General features: G+C 42.8%; 1 long non-coding RNA gene across 1 annotated transcript; it reads left to right on the top strand.

The window, feature by feature from the left end:
- Positions 1-11,464: 11,464 nt before the first annotated feature.
- LOC120972571 (uncharacterized) lies at positions 11,465-15,734 on the top strand. The gene is made up of 3 exons (XR_012181709.1): positions 11,465-12,172; positions 12,271-12,771; positions 13,163-15,734. It is a non-coding gene; the product is annotated as an uncharacterized lncRNA (long non-coding RNA).
- Positions 15,735-24,705: the final 8,971 nt, after the last annotated feature.

Genomic DNA, 24,705 nt, shown 5'->3' with positions numbered 1-24,705 from the left:
ATCATTCAAATACATGATGCCTGGTTAAACAAGATGGCATTGCACATTTCACATATATTATGGCTGGCTAAAAGACATGAGACTACATACTTCCCATATATGATATAGAAACTAAACAGGTGGCATTACAGAACATGTCTAAACTAAGCAGATGACATATATGATGTCAAAAGTAGGCACTGCAAGGCAACATATGCATGATATGACTAACATCATCATGCCAAGGTAGGGCAAACGCCTTGGGGGGTAAATAGGAGTGGTCAGCAGCGTCTGAATCCGCCTCAGAACAAATATCTTCCTCTGGAATACAATCTGGAGAGGGGTGTGGAGGGTTTGCCATTGAACCCACCATGGAGCGATGTATGCAAGACATTGTATTGCCGCGCAAAACTCTTCCCTTTTTCTCTACATGTTCAGCATGACTGTGTACAATATCTGACATGCATACGAAAAAAATATGGTGAGATTATGTAGAAATTTAGAGTGATGGTAACAACCAGTGGATGGATCCAAAAATAATGATAGCAGGCTGATGATTGCTTTAATTTAATAAAAAGACAGATGATGATTGCTTTACTATTTGTTTCCCACCCAAGATGAACAACATAGGCATACCCTAGGTGAACCAGATATTAGACATAGATACTATTCATTGCTTCCTCAATATGTGCCCCACAACTAATTTAGAACTCAAGTTTGAACATTAATTTGGACCTGACTTGGAGTCCAAGAGGTGAACAGGACGATAAAGTAGCAGGTAATTTTAAGCAATCCATAACATAAGAAGAAACAAAAGAGTGCGACCTCTCTTGTGGACCCGTGTACTCCTCAGGTTCATCTGTTGAGTCGATGATGGTGATGCCGTTGCGGTGGGTGCCGGCAGCAGGGAAGGAGATCTGAGGCGGCGAAAGATGGTCAGGATTCGTGATGTCTGGTTTGGTGGATGTTTCTGTCGATGGAGCAGCTCAGGTGAGGTGGACGACGTCGCGGCAGGAGCAGGAAAAACCACACAAAGTTCCCTTCGACACCTACCTGTAACTGAAGTAATTCTGGAAGGGCTCATTTGGCTTGCATGTTTCCAAAAACGCAGGGATAGGAAAAACACCGGAATAGGATAGGAATGCACATGGTAAATAGAGCATTTGTAAACACAGGATTTCTGTCAACTTGGGTGTTTGGTTTACAGGAATTGGAAGAGCAGAGGAATGCAAAGAAACATGGCCAAAATAAAGTGAAACCATATGAAAGCGTGTACAGTTAGAATGTTATTCTGCCACTAATGCACTTGGTCTTGTTTTCATGCATAGGATTTTGAAAAGTAGGTCCAGGTGGATGTTTTGCTTCATTCCTTTCAACAAAATGCATGAATAATTGAATAGTAGAGTGCCATTGGAAAATTCCCTATTGCTATGTTTTTCCGTTGAACCAAAATAGCCCTAATGGATCGACATGAATGTATAGTAATAAGTGATGCAACATGTGTACAACCTCTTTGCCGTAGACGTGTCGACCTCAGCATCATTGGGTTGGTTGCTGAAGCAGTTGAGGCAGAGGTGACTGTCAGAGGTGTGGAGGAAGATCTGAAGAATCTGTAGACGGCATCCAGGGCACTGCTCTGTTGTGATGGATCGTTCTGTCTTTGGAGCAGCTCCGGTGAGCCGTAAGACGTCAAGGCTGAAGCAGCACAAGACATGCATCGTCAATCTCAAGTGGGATTCTAATAGCATCTCCAATAGATGATGTAAAATAGATGTAAAATTTACATCACCAAAAACCACCTGACTACAACATATGAGGTAAAAACTATTGACTCTGAACTTAACTGTCAAAATTGAAATTTACTGTGGAATCTGAATGTTACTGTCGAAACTGAACGCAATGGTAGCAGAGAGGCACTTGACATGTAGTTTAGGGAGGGCCTGCAGTTCATCTTCAACCTGCACCCCCCTGAGCCGCCAGCCACCACCGGTCGAACCGCCGGCCCCAGCGCCGCCTCGCCGCCCCGAAACAACTCCCCACCGCCGGTCCGCCGCCGCCCCGGCCGACCCTCTAGGCCCCCCCGCTCCCACCCTGAACCCTAAGATAGATAGTGGGGTACCTCTCCGGCGAGCCCCCGTCCCCGCTGCGGGTGGTTCTTCCTTAACTCCGGCGAGCCCCCCCACCCCCTGAAAATCGACTAACCCAAAAGTTGATTTAGTCGACTGAAGTGTAGCTAAATCGGAGCAGAGCAGCAGCACGAGCGAGGGGGAGAGCAGCAGCAGCAGCGCGAGCGAGCGAGCGAGAGCCGGAGCAACAGCAGCTGGGCGAGCGAGCGATCGAGCAAGAGCCGGAGCAGCAGCAGCAGCACGAGCGAGCGAGTGATAGCCGGAGTAGCAGCAGCAGATCCGGCTGGTATGGACGCCGCTGCAAAAGGGGCCTCGCACTAGGGGAGAGTCGTCGTGGAGATGTCGCCCGCGGCACCGGCTTCAAGGTAGCCGCTCCATGGGGGTGCGGGATGGAGCACCGTCGGCGCCGGGAGGTCGAGTTAAGAAGAAGGTGCGATGCAATGAGTGTACAACCTCTTTGGTGGCACCGAGTAGGCCTCGGCTTCGTCCGAGGAGTCGGTGAGGATGCTGCGGTTCCGGTGGAGCAGGTTTAGGCGGCGCTGTGGGGATGGAGCAGCCGCGATAGATGAGGCGGTCGTCGGAGCAGCTCCTTGGAGGTGGAGGACGGGGCGGCTGAACCGGCGGGACGACGAGATGGACGACAGATCCTCATCCGGGGAGGTGGATGAGGGACGTCGAGCTGTTGCGGTGGACGACCTCGTCGGGGAAGAGGCTCCGGCTGGGCAGCGCTGAGGTGGCGGATGGAGGAGGGTGGGGTTTCGCGGCTGGAGCGGAGAGGTTATGTCGGCCTGGGATTTCGTATGGCAAAAAGGAGGCGATGGGAGGGGGTGAACCATGACTTAGGGACGCGCTTGTCCAAAATGTAGGTTGTGTTACAAAAGTACCCCCACCGATTTGAACTAGCGGCCCTTTCGGCTTAGGGTTAGAAGGGGGATTTTGCGTGTCGGGATTTGGCAGTTGGAGGGAGTTTTCGCGCGCGTTGTAATTTCGGGATACCAAGGCGCGGGTTGTGAAGGCGCCAGTTTTGGGAGCACGATATCTGAATTTTCAGGATATAACAAGGCGCGGGTTGAATTTTAGGGACAAGCCTTACGTGTAATATTGTACTTGTACATACCAAATCAATTCGCACTTCCCTCAACTTAAAACAAAACGAAAAAATTAAACTATTCACACCACACGAAGAGAGAGTCTTGCCCCGTTTTACTATAAAAATGCTATCCAAAGCTACTCCCTCCTTCCATCTATATAGGGCCTAATGGTTTTTTCGATGCTAACTTTGACCAAATATTAGAGTAATAATATATGACATGCAACTTACACAAAGCACACCGTTAAATTCCTCTCTGAAAGGTTCTTTCAATGATATAATTTTCACATTGTGCATGTCACGTACTATTAATCTTGTCAATAGTCAAAGGCGGTCTTAAAAAACGCATTACGCCCTATATAGATGGAAGGAGGGAGTATGAATCCATGTTATGTTCAATTAAATTTCGGTTTCTGTATAATGCATGTAGACTACTCATACCAACATTTTAGTGCATTCCAAACGTCTGTACTACCGCTGCAATTCGAACTGAATTTGACGTTTCTCTATTTCAGTAAGAATCCACAATCATGATTGTTGCCAACTTCAACCATCATTCATGTATTACCTTAATAACACACCACATGATTACTATAGAGATAGATATGAACTATGTGTACTACATAAACTCGAATTCTATTTTTTGAATACACTTGATGTTGATTCCAAATAATAGTACATTTGATGTACTAACTATATATTCATAATCTAAACCATGTTCCATATGTGTACACCGTGTTTATCACACATAGTATAGTGCCCCGCCCCCTACATTATGACAAGTATTTAGACCTAAGCTACAAAAGCCACACATTAGCCCAAATTAGGATCAATGTTCTATATATTATACGTAGTACTAGCAAGATGCCCATGCTTTCCACAGAACATCAACATGATCAAGGGGAGGCCTAATTTGCAAATATGGAGAGGGGTGTGGGTATCTTTTTACAAAATTGCCATAGTTTCCTTCCTATCCGTCAGATATAAATTGGACGGCCTATATTGCAGGATGGCAGGCACACCATCATCAACAACTCCGTTTTTTATCAGAGTAGAGATAAAATATATTATATGTAGTATAACATGTTCATAACCACACCATGTGTATCACCGTTATATATATTCACACATGCGTCGGTTTAAAACACTATGATAAAATTCTTCAAATATCCGAATTCCCTTTTTATAATGAAGTATGATGTCTATTCATCTTTTACACCCACATAATCCTCTTATCTTTGTAGCTAGCGCTAAGTTTCTCTCGTGCATGCACACGCCCGCATCCCTCGTGCCCTCCCTCAGCATTCTCTAGCTCCATCACGCAAATTCGTCTTTTCACTTTAGGTCGTTCACCCACGGTGTGTGTAGGCCCCCCAGCTCCTTCTTTACGGCACACATTGATCGATATGCCTCTCTAGCCAGGTGTGCCTAGCACAAACACAAGCTTCCCCTCTTCTCTTATCACCGTCCATGCCTCACTCCCACCACGCTTTTCATCGATCACGTACTCGCACACTCCTTCCCCCTCGATATAGTATGACTCTCGCACCACCTCCTAGATGCATCCCTCTCTCTCTATCCTTCTCCCCGTGGCTCATTTTCTTCTAACACACACATGCATGTATACCGATCGATCTCCCAACATATACCTAGGTCGACTTTAACTATTCCCCCCCATCGATCGACGTACCTCACAAGTTAGGTCTCTCCTTTCTCTGAAAAATTACAATTGATCTTCCTATGTAGTTATGTCTGCTTAACATAGCCATATCGTCCCCCCTCATCATTCGTGCATGCCTCCTGACCCGTCTCTCACACGCACGTGCACAGACAGGCAGCCATCCCTCTCTTATTGATATTGCAGGCATGCCCTCCGGTTGTCTAGCAAGCCTATCCCACCATTTGTTAGAAGCAACTCCACTACCACCCCCTCCAACACTCTAGCTCTGTCTCCCTGCCAACCTTATTCCTCTCCTACACATATGCATGGATGCCGATCGATCTCCCTTAATACATGAGGTAGATCGATCTCCCTTAATACATGAGGTAGGCCTCTCTCCTCCTCCACACATATACCAGCCATTGTACCTCTATAGTTAATTAGGCCTCCCTCCCCCCCACCACACCGATAGTCGAGCGCTGTAGGTAGGTATCCATGCCACAGAGACAAACTGCACCTGTCCCCTCTCACGTTCCAGTAGGCCAGCCACTCTATATCTTTGACGTGGGCACACACAAACTCGATGGCACTCTTTATTGATCGCGCGCGCACACACACACATCATCCCTCTCTTCGATTCTATGGACACCTCAAGCCGATGATACCTCCATTCTCTTCTCGTGGATCGCCCCCTCTATATATATGATATATCGAGGACTCTATTTCACACACATTACATATGTTACATTTTTTGATTAACCCACCCCCCCCCCAAAAAACTCTCACGAACCCACACACTATATCTCTCTACATTTGTATCTCTCACGTATACAAGAAGAGAATAGGTGCACCGTGCACGTACTCATGCTTCGTGCCTAGCCACACCCGCGCGGGTACACGGTGGAGCTCATTTCTATACGGAATGGCAGCCCACATGCTAATTTGAACGCGTGTAGCGGTTGTTTACCTACGGAGGTCGTGTACCACGCATGCACGAAACAAAGTTCGACTTGATGCGTTGGCGCATTATTTTAAATAAAGTTATATCGCTCAATGGCACGTACACAGAATATAAAACGATTTTTATGGAGAAAAAGGTAGTCCGCTCCACTATATACAATGGAGCATGTCTGCCTGGTTTGTCTCTCTTCAGAGTATCTCACACAAGGCTGCGGTGGCCTCTCTCTCTCTCACCATTGGTCACTGATCCGGCTGCATCCGTCCGCCGGCGGAAAGGGAGGACGTGCATCGTTTCTCCGTTCGACGACGCCGAGGCAGCACGTCCCGATCTACGGTACACGCCGTTCTCTCTGACCAAGCTCCGGCGCGGTAGGGCCTACGCCATCTGCTCGCTGCCGCAGTATGGGCAGATTCTGCCCGCCGCCGCTGACCTAGTTACATCCCGACGACCTCCAGGTATCCCCTCCGGCCTTGCTCCACTGCCCGTCTTCCCACGTCGCTGCATGTGGACCTTCCATAGTTCTTTGGCCAAAACGTAGCTCGTCCAGCGTACTTTCCATATTGCAATCTCGTCCTCACACCATTTTAGACAAACACAACCGTGTTGTTATCTTCCCTTAGGACAAGGAATATGCTTCTTTTTTGTCATCGCATGTGTCATCAACTGTTATTGGCCAGTAATTGTTTCCTTTCTACCTCTTTTTTGCAAACAGGGCTATCTATTTCACCTCGTTGCTATTGCGACCTTTTGGTGAACTACACAAATCACTTTTTTCTTAAGAGTGTTTTGTGCAGTTCTACCAAAATGTCACACGGGCAACATCTCTACATTTCAGTGCGACTGCACAAAGGGAGATTGGTTTTGCTCTATCCTCCTCATCCAACTCCGAGCCTAATCTTCTCCAACTAGTTAGTCTTAAGAGAGACAAAGGTGACCGACTTCTATTTGTGTGTTTATTGTTTCACTAGCAGTCCTCTATTATTGTAATCACACTTAATATCTCTGGAACAGGGACGCTCAGCTCTATTTTAGTGGAACTGCACAAAATGATCGGAATGTTGCATGCTCCAGACAACTACTTTTTTCCCAACATGCCTTGTTGATTTAGACAGAGCCGGGGGGACGTTGCTGCCAATGAAAGCATGGATCAATTTTAATTTAACTCCTTCTCACAACTTTATCTTCAGTTGTGATGTAAATATTAGCTCTGATCTGCTGATAATTGAGATGCATTAGCAAGGAAGATAGTTTTTTATTGTTTCTGAAAGAGCATCGATGGCAAGACACACGAAACAAAAGCTGAAAGCTCACACCATTGTACAATTTCATGTTGCTGGAAAATTATTTGTATAGTACGTCAATTATGTAAACAAATGCTGGAAGCTTGATAGCATTGCCAGAAGCCTCTTTAGCATCCGGGTCCATGTGCCATGAACAAAATTATACTCCTTCATTCCTAAATATTTGTCTTTTTAGAAATTTCAAATGGTCATATTTTAGAGTGTAGACTGTAGATTCACTCATTTTGCTTCGTATGTGTACTCCCTCTATTCCTAAATATTTGTCTTTCTAGAGATTTCAACAAGTGACTACATAAGGAGAAAAATGAGTGAATCTACACTCTAAAATATGTCTATATACATCTGCATGTAGTAGTCCATTTGAATCTCTAAAAAGACAAATATTTGAGTAGTCACTCCCTGAAATCTTTAGAAAGTCAAATACTCCGCAGTATATTTAAGAACCGAGGGGGTAGTGCACAGCCGCATGGGAGACTCAGCCCGGTCGTTGCGCTGCATTAATAGTGAGTAATGAGCAGTCAAATCATAAGCCCCACCTTTCCCACTGTAAGTTGCTCGGAAGAAGCAACCATCAATACGCTCTTCTTTGAATCCGCACATACTACTCCATCCGTCACTGTTTATAGGGCGCGCTTCAGAAAAAGAAAAAAATCTCTGGTACCAAGGCGACTAGCGATCGGCCTAAAAAATAGCATTGGTAGTTATAGCATGGCATCTATTACTAGAGGAAATAATGCGTACACACATGCATGCAGTGCTTCCACCCCGGGTACACACATGCATGCACTTACTCCACTCCATAGTACATCGAGAGAAAATTATGGACTTGATTGCGGTTACCACGCCCTAATTTTTTTTGAGCATCAGTACAGACACAAGCGCTCATATACACGCCCTAATTAATTGAGCATTAAACCAAACGCGTCTAAAGTCTCTCTGGTGGTGGAAATGCATTGAGAGAAATGCATCATAATGAAGCGCGCCCTATAAACTGTGACAGAGGGAGGAGTAGTATGAAGGTGCAAAACCAAGTACGCGTATGGCCAGTCGGTCAACGCACCTCCTCTTGGCATATCACTGACATGTGGGACCGGAGTGTGAGCAAACCGATCTCAATTTATGGCAAAATGGACAACCCGCCGTTCCTTGAGAGAGACGAGGAGCCAGAACACACAGATGGGCTCGCACGGAGGCCAAGATATATTCGAGCATGGTTGATCGATATAATCATTACATGTTGGGCTGCCGTTTTCCGCCCTTCTCCGGAATAATTGTGTACTTTATCAGAGATTAAAAAAATAAGAGTACAGAGGCTCCACCATGCGGTTCTAGTAGTAGTACTACTCGTACTACTAAACCTTGCGCTTGGCTCTTGGCCTCTTCGTGAAGTCGAACAATGATGGTACTCCGCATGTTCAGTACTACAGTGTATGCCTCTGGCAATCTGACATGGAATGAACTGATGCATGTCCACCGCCTGGGCGAGGGTACGTTGCATTAGTCAAAAGGCGTAAGCGAGCTTCACCTTGTCCTGCAAGCTTCTCCTTGTTCCGCGAGTTGATGGGACACACCAAAAAGCAGTGCTAGTCCATACTCCCTCCTTTCCGGTTAATATGGCTTAATCGTTTTTGCGGGTAAATGAGAGAGCTTTATTCATATATAAGCATTCTTAGGACGATCAGCCAAGACACTGGTCACTAGGAAGCGAGGTACCCCGCAAAAAAAGAAGTAGGAAGCGAGGTGTTTCATCAAGCCAGCTCTCGGCCACATTCAAAGTGCAGCAAGCACGGTTCGAACAAAGATGCGCCGCAGGGTTTGCTGACCCGTTTACAAGCTGAATAACAAAAAAGAGGAAATATTAACGAGTGCTCCTATTTGTAATAGGATATGAGCCAGAATTAAGCGAGAATTGTGGCGAGTGTTCCATGCAATCAACTTCCATTATCACATGCGAGAACCCTCCAAGAGAACCAAATGTGTTGAAGATGATTGCTTTATCACATTTTAAAAATATAATAACAGTGCAGATGCTCCTCCATCCAGTTCCTAGTACTAGTATAGTACATACCTCTATAGACTATAGTAGTACTACTAGTACTAGTAAACTTTGCGCTTGGTTGTTCGCCTCTTCGGGAAGTGGAACAATAATAGTACTAGTATAGTGTAAGCTTCTGGCAATCTGGCACCGAATTAACTGTTGCACGTCCACCGCCTGAGCGAGGGAGAGCTTGCATTAGTCAAAAGTTTCTCCTTGTCCTGCGAGCCACCACGCGCAAGCTTCTCCCGTCCTAGAAGCTTCTCCTCGTTCGACAAGTTGATGGGACACAGCAAAGTAATGCTAGTCCATACTGCCTCCTCTCCGGTTAATATGGATTAATTTCAAACGAAATAAATACAATGCCTGTCACTGTATCTCTACTCCTAGTGGACGAGTTGGTTGAATAGTCCCACCATTTTCGTCTGGTTTTTTTCGTCTGGTTTTTTTTCGTCCCACCTCCCACCATCTCATACCATTGGTTTTTATCTATGTAAAAAAATTGCACAAGAAAAAAAAATCAATTCGCCCCGTACCACCGCCCCTCCCTCGACCTCCCTTGTCCGCCACCAGTGCGGCAGCCGCCGCCGAATCCTAGGTCACCGCACATCGCCGCCGCCGCTGCGAATCCCTAGGGACGCCGCACGCCACCGCGAATCCCCAGGGACGCCGCCGCCGCTGTCGCGGATCCCCAAGGGCGTGGTCGTGTTGCCCTGATTGGAGGAGACCGTGCCGGCCTTGCCTTTTTTGGAGGACGAACACATGTATTTCGAGGCCCATGTACGTCAATCCCGACCTCCGCTTTCCCCCTTTTCCATCGAGGGCCGTCGCCGCTGCTTCGTCTTCTATCTCTCTGGATCCCCATCGGCACCCTCGCCATGCCATCTCAACGACAGCGGCCCGACGACGCCGACTCCTTATCGACTCCTGAGGCGTCCGCCTCTCTGCACTCCATTATCAGACTCCCCAACTGCCCGCCGGCTGCCTCCCTGCACTTTGACGCCGGCTTTCCACATCTTCGTGACGCAACCAGATCACTGCAAATTTGCGCCATTCATGCCAGTAGCCTAATCATATTTTCAGCATGCGTTCTTCTCTTTTGTGCAGGCCACAATATCAATGGAAGAACAACGCCCAAACATAACTGATGTCTCCATGTTCCATTGGTTTGTCGGACAGAATAATTGACATGGCCAAATTGCATGTTTCATTCTAGATCGTAGGAGGTTGGACCTTTGGATTTGGATGCTATCATGCAGATCGAGAAGGAAGTAGAGTATAAAATTTGCGGTGTTCAAGTTGTTACTTTAAGATGGAAAATAAAAGAGCAGAAAAGAGGATGATGTGTACAACAGAAAATGAGAAGATATATGGAGTATGCTTCAGGTAATTCATCACTGCATATGTTTCACATTTGTTTCTTTTAATGCAGTGAATTAACTAATATAGAGATGTAACTGTATTTTGGTTAAATAGCATGATTTAAGTGTCTAAGGACAAAAAGAAATTCACGCATTGGGTTGCCACTACAATGAAATGAGCCTGTAAATAGTTGTAAAGCATACTCTGCCCGTATATCAAATGAACTCAAGAAGACACAGCCTTACAATTGAATGTCCACATTCCTTTTTCGAGTTCATAGAGCTATTTATTAATGAGTTATTATGTTGATGCACACTGCATTCATTTTACTGTATTTCTTTACAGATATAGGAGGACTAGGTGCGTGCATTGTAAATGCATACATATTTAAGTGGTGTCCAGGACAATGAATACAAAACAAAACGTTGCAATGCAACGGCGAGTGGCAGCGGACGGCTGGAGGCGGCAGGATGAGTAGGTAGATGAAAGTAGGTAAGCGACGGCGGCCTACATGTATGGCTTGGTACTGAAGAACATCTGTTTATCTTTAGGAGATCTTGTGTTGTGTTTTGTTATGAATTATCGTTGTATATGAAGAGGACAGTAAGAGAAGATCTGCAGTTTTGTCTGTGTAAGTTCTACTATTGTAGTTTTTTCTTCTTGCAAAATCCCAAACCATTTACCCATCTATTAATTGTAAATTGTTTTAACTTCCTTGCACACAAAAAGAAAATATGCTTGGATTTGTGAAACAACTATATTTTTCTTGTAGAATGGTGAAAGAGCTACATTGTTATACCGCTCTTTGATTCAAGTACTTCTATTCCATATGCACATAGGAAACTTGAATTACACCACAACTCTGTGGCTTGCCAAATGTAAGGATGACAACGTTGTGATGAGCGGCATTGGATGTAGTCAGTAGGGAGGGAGGCGAGATGAGCCAAACCTCACCCAGTCTTTTGAGATATCTAATTTGTTAACTTTTTTATAATTATAATAATTTGATTACCGAGTTTAGCAAAGTTATGCTGGATGGGGCATTGTACATGCTGCAGCCAAGAACTATTTTTTAGTTTTCTGAATTACAATTGCCTAATGTATGGATTCCCTTTTGGTTGCACATCTAATTCTACAGATACTTGAATGGAGCAACTCTGCAACTACACAACTATTATCATTGTGAATTGACAACTCGTAGCCCTGATCAAGTACAAGATAAATTGATACAACTTTGAGAATACATTTGTATAGTGTTGCTTAAGAGATGTTTGGTTATAATATACTATGTCTTATATTTAGGAACAGAGGTAGTACTATTTTTCTTGAATATCCAACTCAACTGTGTGTTGGCTCTTTTCTCTTCAAGGAAAACATGTTCTTTTACTTTTAGAATACATTCGCAGGACGACGCTACACCTAGCGCCGTGAACGACTCATAGGTCGCTTCGGATGAGATCATCAAATTGGAAGGACAGGATGAGGATATGGACCTCCCGGAGATCTTCAATATGGAAGGACAATGTCGTTGTTGTTGTAAAAACATGGTGATGGTGTTTGAGTTGAAATAGGCAAGGGCAGTCGACCACGAGAGGAGTTAAAAGAGAACGGACGGAATCAACCGAGCCTTCTGTCCATTCAGTCTCCAACTTGACAAGGTTAAACACGAGATGCTTTTTTCCTAAGTAGTATCTATGGTAGCATCTTACATTTGTTAATCCAATTATCCTCACCTTTTAATTTCCCAACATTCCAGGGAAAGCAAAAGGAAGCCCATTGAACTGATGCAACCATGGTCCAAGTGGCAAGCTAGAAAGCAACACGCTTCGACGGTATCATTCCTTAAATAAGCATGACATTTGCTGAAATGGTAGTTTTTCATTAACTTTGTAATCTTTATTCGTATGTCAGCAGCTCTCTGACTATGCTTTAAATGAAAGAAGTTTACATTGATAGGATATGAGCATCAGAGATTAAGAAGAAAATGGGCATGTCAGAATTAGTTATAGTTGGTTGCCTTTAATATACATCTTTCATGTTCCCTCTGTAGAGCGTCCACTCCGTGTCCCCGCTCGTCATGTAGGTGACCTTGGTGACATTGCCATGGTCGCAAATGGCCACAACGGTGTAGTCATCAAGCCTTGGATTCAGCCCGAGCACGAGTCTGTGTGGGTACCAGTTGTTGGGCAGAGGAAGGAGCTCGATCTCCTCGCCGGTGACAGGATTTAAGAGACCACAACATCGACCATAGGCAATGGTGAGGTAGCCCTTGGGTAGTTAGTTCGTTTTGATGTTTCCGGTATATTTATTGCCTTTACAATCTTTGGTCTTAAGTTTAATCCTTTTGCTTGATTCTAGGTATTATATATGCGCTATTTCAGTCTTCGGCTTTTCTTCCTTGTGGTTGAATCTGGGAATTATGTATGAGCTGGTACCTTTCATGATTAGAAGATATATAGTATGGTTAGATGGTTTTGTTTAAGCATACATATCTGGACTCTGTTATTGGGTACATTTCTTGTTCTGTCAAATACAGTCGTCGTACTGAACATCAATAGTGTCAATGCGCTGAGCTGATAAATACTGGCAGACTGCCAATGTATTAGTGGTTAAGAATTTTTCATTTATCCTGTTTGCATGTCCAGTAGGGTAGCTATAGCAGTTAGATTGGATCACGACTGAAACCAAGAACTTTGGGATGGTGCGAGGAGTGGTAGTCATAAAGCAAGTAAGAGAAATGTTTTCCTTTCTTTGCAATATATATATTTCTTATGTGTTGTCTTGGTATCTAAACAGCTTCTTTGTGCAGGTAACAAAGGTAACAATTCAAGTATTCAAGGGACATAAAGAATTACCTACAGTTTGCTCGTTTGATTTCAAGTAATGCATCGTACATTCTGCCGCCAAGTAAAAATAGAAATTTGATATACTTTACTAATGCCAGGGTTCATATTAAGATAATCTGGTATCGTTGGATCTATGCATGCCGGTAGTTTCCATGGCTCAGTTATCAGCTTCCTTTGAAGCTTTTTGACTTGCTTTTATCGGTAAATAATATATACCTAATGAGTCAGATGCCGAGGCCAAGGGGAAAACTTGTTTTTATCGGTTACAATCTTTATGTATGCCCTGGTACCTTTCATGATTAAAAGATATTTAATATGACTAGATAGTCATGCTTAAGCATACATACTTGGACTCTGTTATTCAGTACATTTCATGTTCAGTCAAATACACTTGTCATCCAAAATATAATGCTATGAGCTGATAAATACTAGCAGACTGCCAATATATTAGCGGTTAAGCATTTTTCATTTATTCTATTTACATGTCCAGCAGGGTAACCATAGCAGTTAGACTTGATCACGACTGAATCTACAAACTTTGGGATGGTGCGAGCAGTGGTGGTCAGCAAGCAAGAAAGAGAAATGTTTGCCTTTATTTGCTATGACTAACATGATGTTCTCTCGGGTATGTAAAGCTCCTTTGTGCAGGTAACAAAGGTAACCCTTCAAAGTATTGAAGGGACAAATAAACTGCAGATTGCTTGTTTGATTTCAAGTGAGTGATTCATGTTCTTGGCATCAACCATTGTTTGAGATCTTTTGTATTTGTAGGAGCACATGCTTAAATATTAGACGATCCCAAGTTAGATATACACCGACCTGTGTATATAGAGATGGAAGCAAATTACTAGCATTAATTTTGACGATGAGGAAGGTAAAACAGAGATGCGAATTACTAACATGGACACTAAGAGTAGGTCTTGGCGTCTTCCTCTCCCTCCGAACTGATGTGGTTGTGTGGGTGTTGTCAACTGATGTGCCTATGCAGATCATCGTTGCCTATGATATATGCCGGTGGATGGAAATAGAGGTGTTCAAGCGAGTCAGCGGCATGTCTGCCATGCCACAACAGCTCAGCTCCGAACATATAATAGGCGCAGCAAATAACATCGCATAATTTAGGCAAGCGGAATATAGCTGTGAAATGCCTCCATGTTGTATTGCACACCCATTTCTTAATACTTTGACATAAGTATAAACATCTACAAGCCTACTGTTCTTCCGCGTGTTAAATTGAATAAGATTATGATGGTATAGTGTTGCTGATGATGCCTTGCGCAGCAGACGTTTCCTTTATCCCTTCAAAGACGCGGATCATACATTAGCATGCTCAAGTTGCGATGACTTGACATAGGCAAGAAAGTTCCACACATTTTCTCTTCCATTCACACTTATACTTTAAGGGGTTTCTTACAGGTTTTAAACCTTGAAGCTTACATGGTCACTAATATGGGCATGTTGTGTTAAATCAATAACCTTGATTTCAGTCTTTAGGCATTATGAAGAAACTTCAACATTGAAGATAGTGAAAGGTGATTTTTTTCGTTTCTTTGACATATATTTAAGTCCTTTTCCCCCCTCTTCTCTCTCATTTTCCATTAATTCAAATATGTTTTATTACCTGGTGAATATTTATTCTGTTTTAGTGGCTGACTAATTGGCCCTTCGCTGATCAATATGGTTACCTTTGAATGGCATGAAAGAGGAGGAATAAGGGTTGCTTCCCGTGCTTAATAATTGTATATATAAACTGTACATATAAATTGATCGCTTTATCTAATTACAGGGCAGCTACATTGCATAGTATTCAGTATAAACATGTTTTCTTTTAAAAAATTTCTATATCACTTAATAATAGTTGATGTTGTTAATTTAGCTTGACACAAGTATGTGATTTGAAGTTTCATTTGATACATTGAAGCTTGGGACTTTTGCCGTTTGGGTTCTCATCTGTTATTCTATTGCATACATTTATTCTATTATTGTGCAAATTTTATAGTGGCATGCTTTAACCATGACTATTGTCTTCATGCAGACATGCAGTGCACTTGAATTGGATAATAATGATGGTTTTAATTTTGCCTCAAACATGCAGAAGAAATTCAAGATAGTTTTTTTCCGGTGAATACATACATTATAGCAAGCATTAGGTTTTTGACCATGCACGAGCAATGTATAGAAGGTAGACATGGAAGAATATTTTATGGGCAATTCAATGTGTATTGACTGTAACACTAAACTATACCATATATATCTTTATTCAAATTTTTTTTGCATTGCACATATATGATCATGTATATATAAAGCTGAATGAAGTTTTTAGTTGAGTTGATTCTTGACAAGCTCAAATCCATCACAGGCCTGGGGCTTGTCAGCGACGTGTTCAGGGATCCAAGACCTACATAGCCTCCCCGGCCAGGCCACCATTGGCCACATCTGCCACTCCACCTTAGGTGACGACGCCAGCTGTGCAAGGTGTTGCCGTTCCTTGCCGGGCACCGGTTCGGGCAGCTCACCGTGGAGCACAATGGCAACCTGGTGAACTACTCGCTGCTGCGCCACAGGCTGGAGGCGCAGGGCTCCATCTTCAACAATTCGTTAGACACGGAGGTCATCCTCCACAACATGGATGCACATGTTGTAAGTCGTGTGATGATGTTGGTTCACTGTGTCATAAACTTCATACCTGGCTGATAAAGTGTGCGATGATTCTCACTAATAGTGTCCGAAAGATTCCAGTCAGAAAAATGAAATACTCTATAGAGAAACACCTAATACAAATGAAAAGGGAACTACTTATTCAGCACTAATTAAATCTGAAGAGTTATACATGCTTTTTGTGTTGATAATCTTCAGTGTGAACTCTTTTCTTTTTGCTTGATTTCTAGCTTTATGCACTTTTCCTATGGTATAATAAGAAATATTTATATGCATTGTAGCCCGTAGCAACGCACGGGCATTCTACTAGTATTTGTAAAAATAAGGTCAGTGGACTTCATAATACGCTCATTGCGCTCAATATATACATTTTCCGGTGTTTATACGGTCATTAGCTCACCCTGGCTGAGTATGTGTGTGCATGCACGTGTAGGTTGAGCACTTGAGCGTGACCATGTGTGTTCTGTCGTGTGCTCGGACATGCATGCATTAGGGCGTCGTGCGCGTTTTTGCGTCCATATGTACGTGTGACTGTTGCATACATGTAGGGGGAGTACGTGTAGGGCAACTAAAGGAGCAGCCAAATCACATAGTAAGTTAGTCGGAAGAAGCAACCACCATTTCACTCTTCAATGACACGTACGCAATATAAAATGGTTGATATGGAGAGAAAAAGAAAACCACTATATATACACTAGCAGGAGCCTAAGCTACAAGCCTGCTTGCTTGGGTTGCTCTCTTCACAAGCATAGATCGACGGTGGCCACACCGCTGGTCACATATCCGGCCTGATCCCGCAGCTGGGGGAAGGGAACAATGTTCTGCGTCGACGCGGTCGACATTGGCGAGGGAGAAAATCCACAGTCGGTGTGTCCCAATCGGGGGTCACCGCGGTATGGGCCGATGCCGCGTCCCAACCGCCCTTCTAGCTACAGCCCGACGTCCCAGGTAGTCCATCTTCCTTTTGGAGCCGGCTTGCTCCACTACCGCAGCTCCCCACATAGCTCCATCTCCATGTCGATCTTTCTCTACTTCTACCGGCTTCTACTTGTGATGAGTTTATGTCTCATGAACTAGTGCCAGTACTATTATTACAATCACACTTCTTCAATATCTTTGCCATGAGGGATGCTCAACTCGATTTTAGTGGAACTACACAAAAGCATCGTATGATCCGAGGGTACCAACCGTCTTTCCTTCAACATGTTCTACATGGCCAGGAAATTAAATCCTGTTTAGGGTTTAGGGTTTAAGTCGTAGTGACCCCATCGGTAGTTTTTCTTTCGTACACGCTCTCACAACTTTTGTCTTTAGTTGTGAAGTAAATATTGGCTATGATCTGTGAATCATTGAGATGCATCAACATGCATGTTAGTTTTCCTTTGTATTTGATGGAATGTTGTAACGAGGCAACCTTGGAGTAGGAATGAAAATGGAGTGGAAAGTTTCCGTTTTTCCGGAGAAAAAATGGAAACGGAGAGAAACCAACGTTTCGTTTCGTTGGATCGCGCCATCGAGCAAAACCAACGTTTAAATCACGTCTGTCGCGTTCATGTCTCACCCTCCTCCACGGCTCGACCCCACACGATCGCTCGGCATGCCACTCACCGCAAACCGAGTATACGATAACTTTCCCGCCTGCTTGTCGATGGATCGCGCCATGGAGTACTAGTACTACTGGAAGAGATTGACGAGTTGGGGGAGGACAGCTAGATGTAGCACGGACTCGCAAAAACTTTTTACATGCATGTTGTGGCCGGCTATTGCGACCTTTGAACACGGAGCAGTCGCGTGCACCAGGAAGCGGTGCGGGAGATGCTCTCTCGGCCGGCGCGCTGCTTCAATGCCGGTGCCAGTAAGAGGTCGCGTCCGCTCTGGCCGGGCATGAATGCGGCACTGACCGTTTCGGGCGGGAATCACGCGCGGGTGATGAAGAAGGTTCGGGTTGGTCAGGAGCTGCCGTGGCAGCGGTCCGGACGCCTGCAAACAAGAGATGTTGTACGTTAATATTGCCGCGTATATAATTAACAACGTAAATAATGTGCCAGTTGGACAATTATGATTGGAGATGGAGATGGAAATGGAATTTTACGTAAACACGGATATGCATGTCTATGTCTATGTGTGTGTGCGCGATGACTCTCGCGACCTGGAAGCGGGGGCGTGTTTTTGATCGAGTTTTCTTTCTTGGTACGTTAAAAAATTGTCCGCCAGTTTTTGTTTCTTTTTTCCGGGAATGCGCGTATTCTATTTAAAACCACTGCTATGGAGAGATTGTTTTACTCCATTATAGCCCCTTGTTTCATAGGGTTTCTCGCGTCTCGCTCTCTCACCCTCTCCATATCAAATCAAGATGACAATGTCCACACTATCTCTCTCCTCACCGATGGTCACAGATCCGGCCGAATCCCGTCCGCTGCGGGAGGTGAGGAGGTGCAGCGTTGACGATGTCGCCGTCGGCGATGGAGGAAGTCGATGCGCACCGTCCTCTCAGAGCCGGCACTGACGCGGATGAAGGTCCTCCGCGCCCTTGTTCGCTGCAGTCGTGTGGGCAGATCCCGCTGATACGTCTCCAACGTATCGATACTTTTTGATTGCTCCATGCTATATTATCCTCTGTTTTGGACATTATTGGGCTTTATTATTCACTTTTATATTATTTTTGGGACTAACCTATTAACCGGAGACCCAGCCCAGAATTGCTATTTTTTTGCCTATTTCAGAGTTTCGCAGAAAAAGAATATCAAACGGAGTCCAAACGGAATGAAACCTTCGGGAACATGATTTTTGGAACGAACATGATCCAGGAGACTTGGACCCTACGTAAAGGAAGCTTCGAGCAAGCCACGAGGTAGGGGGGCGCACCAACCCCCCCCCCCCCCCAGGCGCGCCCTCCACCCTCGTGGGCCCCATGTTGCTCCACCGACGTACTCCTTCTCCTATATATACCTACGTACCCCCAAACGATCAGATACGGAGCAAAAAACCTAATTCCACCGCCGCAACCTTCTGTACCCACGAGATCCCATCTTGGGGCCTGTTCCGGAGCTCCGCCGGAGGGGGCATCGATCACGGAGGGCTTCTACATCAACACCATAGCCCCTCCGATGAAGTGTGAGTAGTTTACCTCAGACCTTCGGGTCCATAGTTAGTAGCTAGATGGCTTCTTCTCTCTTTTTGGATCTCGATACAATGTTCTCCCCCTCTCTCGTGGAGATCTATTCGATGTAATCTTCTTTTGCGGTGTGTTTGTTGAGACCGATGAATTGTGGGTTTATGATCAAGTTTATCTATGAACAATATTTGAATCTTCTGAATTCTTTTATGTATGATTGGTTATCTTTGCAAGTCTCTTCGAATTATCAGTTTGGTTTGGCCTACTAGATTGATCTTTCTTGCAATGGGAGAAGTGCTTAGCTTTGGGTTCAATCTTGCGGTGTCCTTTCCCAGTGACAGTAGGGGCAGCAAGGCACGTATTGTATTGTTGCCATCGAGGATAACAAGATGGGGTTTTTATCATATTGCATGAATTTATCCTCTACATCATGTCATCTTGCTTAAGGCGTTACTCTGTTCTTATCAACTTAATACTCTAGATGCATGTTGGATAGCGGTCGATGTGTGGAGTAATAGTAGTAGATGCAGGCAGGAGTCGGTCTACTTGTCTCGGACGTGATACCTAGATATTCTCATAACTATGCTCAATTCTGTCAATTGCTCAACAGTAATTTGTTCACCCACCGTAAAATACTTATGCTCTTGAGAGAAGCCACTAGTGAAACCTATGGCCCCCGGGTCTATCTTCATCATATTAATCTTCCAACAATTAGTTATTTCCGTTGCCTTTTTACTTTCCTTTTATTTTACTTTTCATCTTTACCATAAAAATACTAAAAATATTATCCAATCATATCTATCAGATCTCACTCTCGTAAGTGACCGTGTAGGGATTGACAACCCCTTATCGCGTTGGTTGCGAGGATTTATTTGTTTTGTGTAGGTGCGAGGGACTCACGCGTAGCCTCCTATTGGATTGATACCTTGGTTCTCAAAAACTGAGGGAAATACTTACGCTACTTTGCTGCATCACCCTTTCCTCTTCAAGGGAAAACCAACGCAGTGCTCAAGAGGTAGCAAGAAGGATTTCTGGCGCCGTTGCCGGGGAGGTCTATGCAAAAGTCAACATACCAAGTACCCATCACAAACCCTTATCTCCCGCATTACATTATTCGCCATTTGCCTCTCGTTTTCCTCTCCCCCACTTCACCCTTGCCGTTTTATTCGCCCTCTCTTTTTTGTTCGCCTCTTTTTCGCTTGCTTCTCATTTGCTCGTGTGTTGGATTGCTTGTTTGTCATGATGGCTCAAGATATTACCAAATTATGTGACTTTACCAATACCAACAATAATGATTTCCTTAGCACTCCGATTGCTCCTCTTACCGATACTGAATCTTATGAAATCAATGCTGCTTTGTTGAATCTTGTCATGAAAGATCAATTCGCCGGCCTTCCTAGTGAAGATGCCGCTACTCATCTAAATAGCTTCGTTCATTTGTGTGATATGCAAAAGAAGAAAGATGTGGACAATGATATTGTTAAATTGAAGCTATTTCCTTTTTCGCTTAGAGATCGTGCTAAAGCTTGGTTTTCGTCTTTGCCTAAAAATAGTATTGATTCTTGGAATAAGTGCAAAGATGCTTTTATCTCTAAGTATTTTCCTCCCACTAAGATCATCTCTCTTAGAAACGATATTATGAATTTTAAGCAACTTGATCATGAGCATGTTGCAAAAGCTAGGGAGAGGATGAAATTAATGATACGTAATTGCCCTACTCATGGTTTGAATTTGTGGATGATTATTCAAATTTTTTATGCCGGATTGAATTTTGCTTCTAGAAATCTTTTAGATTCGGCCGCGGGAGGCACTTTTATGGAAATCACTTTAGGAGAAGCTACTAAACTCCTAGATAATATTATGGTTAATTATTCTCAATGGCACACTGAAAGATCTACTAATAAAAAGTGCATGCGATAGAAGAAATTAATGTTTTGAGTGGAAAGATGGATGAACTTATGAAATTATTTGCTACTAAGAGTGTTTCTTCTGATCCTAATGATATGCCTTTGTCTACTTTGATTGAAAATAATAATGAATCTATGGATGTGAATTTTGTTGGTAGGAATAATTTTGGTAACAACGCGTATAGAGGAAACTTTAATCCTAGGCCTTATCCTAGCAATTGCTCTAATAATTATGGTAATTCCTACAACAATTCTTATGGAAATTTTAATAAGATGCCCTCTGAATTTGAGACTAGTGTTAAGGAATTTATGAATTCGCAAAAGAATTTCAATGCTTTGCTTGAAGAGAAATTGCTTAAAGTTGATGAATTGGCTAGGAACGTTGATAGAATTTCTCTTGATGTTGATTCTTCAAAGCTTAGATCTATTCCTCCTAAGCATGATATAAATGAGTCTCTCAAAACCATGAGAATTTCCATTGATGAGTGCAAAGAAAGAACCGCTAGGATGCGTGCTAAGAAAGATTGCTTTATGAAAGCGTGTTCTTCAAATTTCTATGAAAATAAAGATGAAGATCTAAAAGTTATTGATGTGTCCCCTATTAAATCTTTGTTTTGCAATATGAATCTTGATAATGATGGGACTGAATATGATCCACCTTTACCTAGAGGGCATTCCAAAAATTCGGAGTTTTTAGATCTTGATGCTAAAATTGATAAAAGTGGGATTGAAGAAATCAAAACCCTAGATATTAATAAACCCACTATTTTGGATTTCAGGGAATTTAATTATGATAGTTGCTCTTTGATAGATTGTATTTCCTTGTTGCAATCCGTGCTAAATTCTCCTCACGCTTATAGTCAAAATAAAGCTTTTACCAAACATATCATTGATGCTTTGATGCAATCTTATGAAGAAAAACTTCAGTTGGAAGTTTCTATCCCTAGAAAACTTTATGATGAGTGGGAATCTACTATTAAAATTAAGATTAAAGATCATGAGTTTTATGCTTTATGTGATTTGGGTTCTAGTGTTTCCACTATTCCCAAAACTCTATGTGATTTGCTAGGGTTCCGTGATTTTGATGATTGCTCTCTAAACTTGCACCTTGCGGATTCCACTATTAAGAAACCTATGGGAAGAATTAATGATTATCTTATTTTTGAAAATAGGAATTATGTGCCCGTAGATTTTATCGTTCTTGATATAGATTGCAATCCTTCATGTCCTATTATTCTTGGTAGACCTTTCCTTAGAACGATTGGTGCAATTATTGATATGAAGGAAGGGAATATTAGATTCCAATTTCCATTAAAGAAAGGCATGGAACACTTCCCTAGGAAGAAAATAAAATTACCATATGAATCTATTATGAGAGACACTTATGGATTGCCTACCAAAGATGGCAATACCTAGATCTATCCTTGCTTTTATGCCTAGCTAGGGGCGTTAAACGATAGCGCTTGTTGGGAGGCAACCCAATTTTACTTTTAGTTTTTTGCTTTTTTGCTTCTGTTTAGGAATAAATATTTGATCTAGCCTCTGGTTAGATGTTTTTTTATGTTTTAATTAGTGTTTGTGCCAAGTTAAACCTATAGGATCTTCTTGGATGATAGTTATTTGATCTTGCAGAAATTTCTAGAAACTTTCTGTTCACGAAAATAATTGTTAAAAATCACCAGAACGTGATAAAATATTGATTCCAATTGCTGCTGATCAATAAACAAATTTTCTAGGTCGTCCTATTTTGGCTGATTTTTTTGGAGTCCCAGAAGTTTGCGTTAGTTACAGATTACTACAGACTGTTCTGTTTTTGACAGATTCTGTTTTTCGTGTGTTGTTTGCTTATTTTGATGAATCTATGGCTAGTAAAATAGTTTATAAACCATAGAGAAGTTGGAATACAGTAGGTTTAACACCAATATAAATAAAGAATGAGTTCATTACAGTACCTTGAAGTGGTCTTTTGTTTTCTTTCGCTAACGGAGCTCACGAGATTTTCTGTTGAGTTTTGTGTTGTGAAGTTTTCAAGTTTTGGGTGAAAGATTTGATGGATTATGGAACAAGGAGTGGCAAGAGCCTAAGCTTGGGGATGCCCATGGCACCCCCAAGATAATCTAAGGACACCGAAAAGCCAAAGCTTGGGGATGCCCCGGAAGGCATCCCCTCTTTCGTCTACTTCCATCGGTAACTTTACTTGGAGCTATATTTTTATTCACCACATGATATGTGTTTTGCTTGGAGCGTCTTGTATGATTTGATTCTTTGCTTTTTAGTTTACCACAATCATCCTTTCTGTACACACCTTTTGAGAGAGACACACATGATTCGGAAATTATTAGAATACTCTATGTGCTTCACTTATATCTTTTGAGTTATATAGTTTTGCTCTAGTACTTCACTTATATCTTTTAGAGCACGGTGGTGGATTTGTTTTATAGAAACTATTGATCTCTCATGCTTCACTTAGATTATTTTGAGAGTCTTAAATAGCATGGTAATTTGCTTAAATAATCCTAATATGCTAGGTATTCAAGATTAATAAAAACTTTCTTATGAGTGTTTTGAATACTAAGAAAAGTTTGATGCTTGATGATTGTTTTGAGATATGGAGGTAGTGATATTAAAGTTGTGCTAGTTGAGTAGTTGTGAATTTGAGAAATACTTGTGTTGAAGCTTGCAAGTTCCATAGCATGCACGTATGGTAAACGTTATGTAACAAATTTGAAACATGAGGTGTTTTTTTATTGTCCTCCTTATGAGTGGCGGTCGGGGACAAGCGATGGTCTTTTCCTACCAATCTATCCTCCTAGGAGCATGCGTTTAATGCTTGCTTTTTGATGACTTGTAGATTTTTGCAATAAGTATGTGAGTTGTTTATGACTAATGTTGAGTCCATGGATTATACGCACTCTCACCTTTCCATCATTGCTAGCCTCTTCGGTACCATGCATTGCCTTTTCTCACATTGAGAGTTGGTGCAAACTTCGCCGGTGCATCCAAACCCCGTGATATGATACGCTCTTTCACACATAAACCTCCTTATATCTTCCTCAAAACAGCCACCATACCTACCTATTATGGCATTTCCATAGCCATTCCGAGATATATTGCCATGCAATTTTCCACCATTCCGTTTATCATGACACGTTCATCATTGTCATATTGCTTAGCATGATCATGTAGTTGACATAGTATTTGTGGCAAAGCCACCGTTCATAATTCTTTCATACATGTCACTCTTGGTTCATTGCATATCCCAGTACATCGCCGGAGGCATCCATATAGAGTCATACTCTGTTCTAGTATCGAGTTGTAATCATTGAGTTGTAAATAAATAGAAGTGTGATGATCATCATTGAATAGAGCATTGTCCCAAAAAAATGCCTAATGAAAAAAGGGAAGGCCCAAAAAAAGAGAAATAAAAAGGGGCAATGCTACTATCATTTTTTCCACACGTGTGCTTCAAAGTAGCACCATAATCTTCATGATAGAGAGTCTCTTGTTTTGTCACATTCATATACTAGTGGGAATTTTTCATTATAGAACTTGGCTTGTATATTCCAACAATGGGCCTCCTCAAGTGCCCTAGGTCTTCGTGAGCAAGCAAGTTGGATGCACACCCACTTAGTTTCTTTTGTTGAGCTTTCATATATTTATAGCTC

The sequence above is a fragment of the Aegilops tauschii genome, chromosome 4, assembly GCF_002575655.3.
Source record: "Aegilops tauschii subsp. strangulata cultivar AL8/78 chromosome 4, Aet v6.0, whole genome shotgun sequence".
NCBI classification, from domain to species: domain Eukaryota; kingdom Viridiplantae; phylum Streptophyta; class Magnoliopsida; order Poales; family Poaceae; genus Aegilops; species Aegilops tauschii.
Note: the sequence above shows the minus strand (reverse complement) of the source record. Positions and strands in the feature narration are given on the sequence as shown.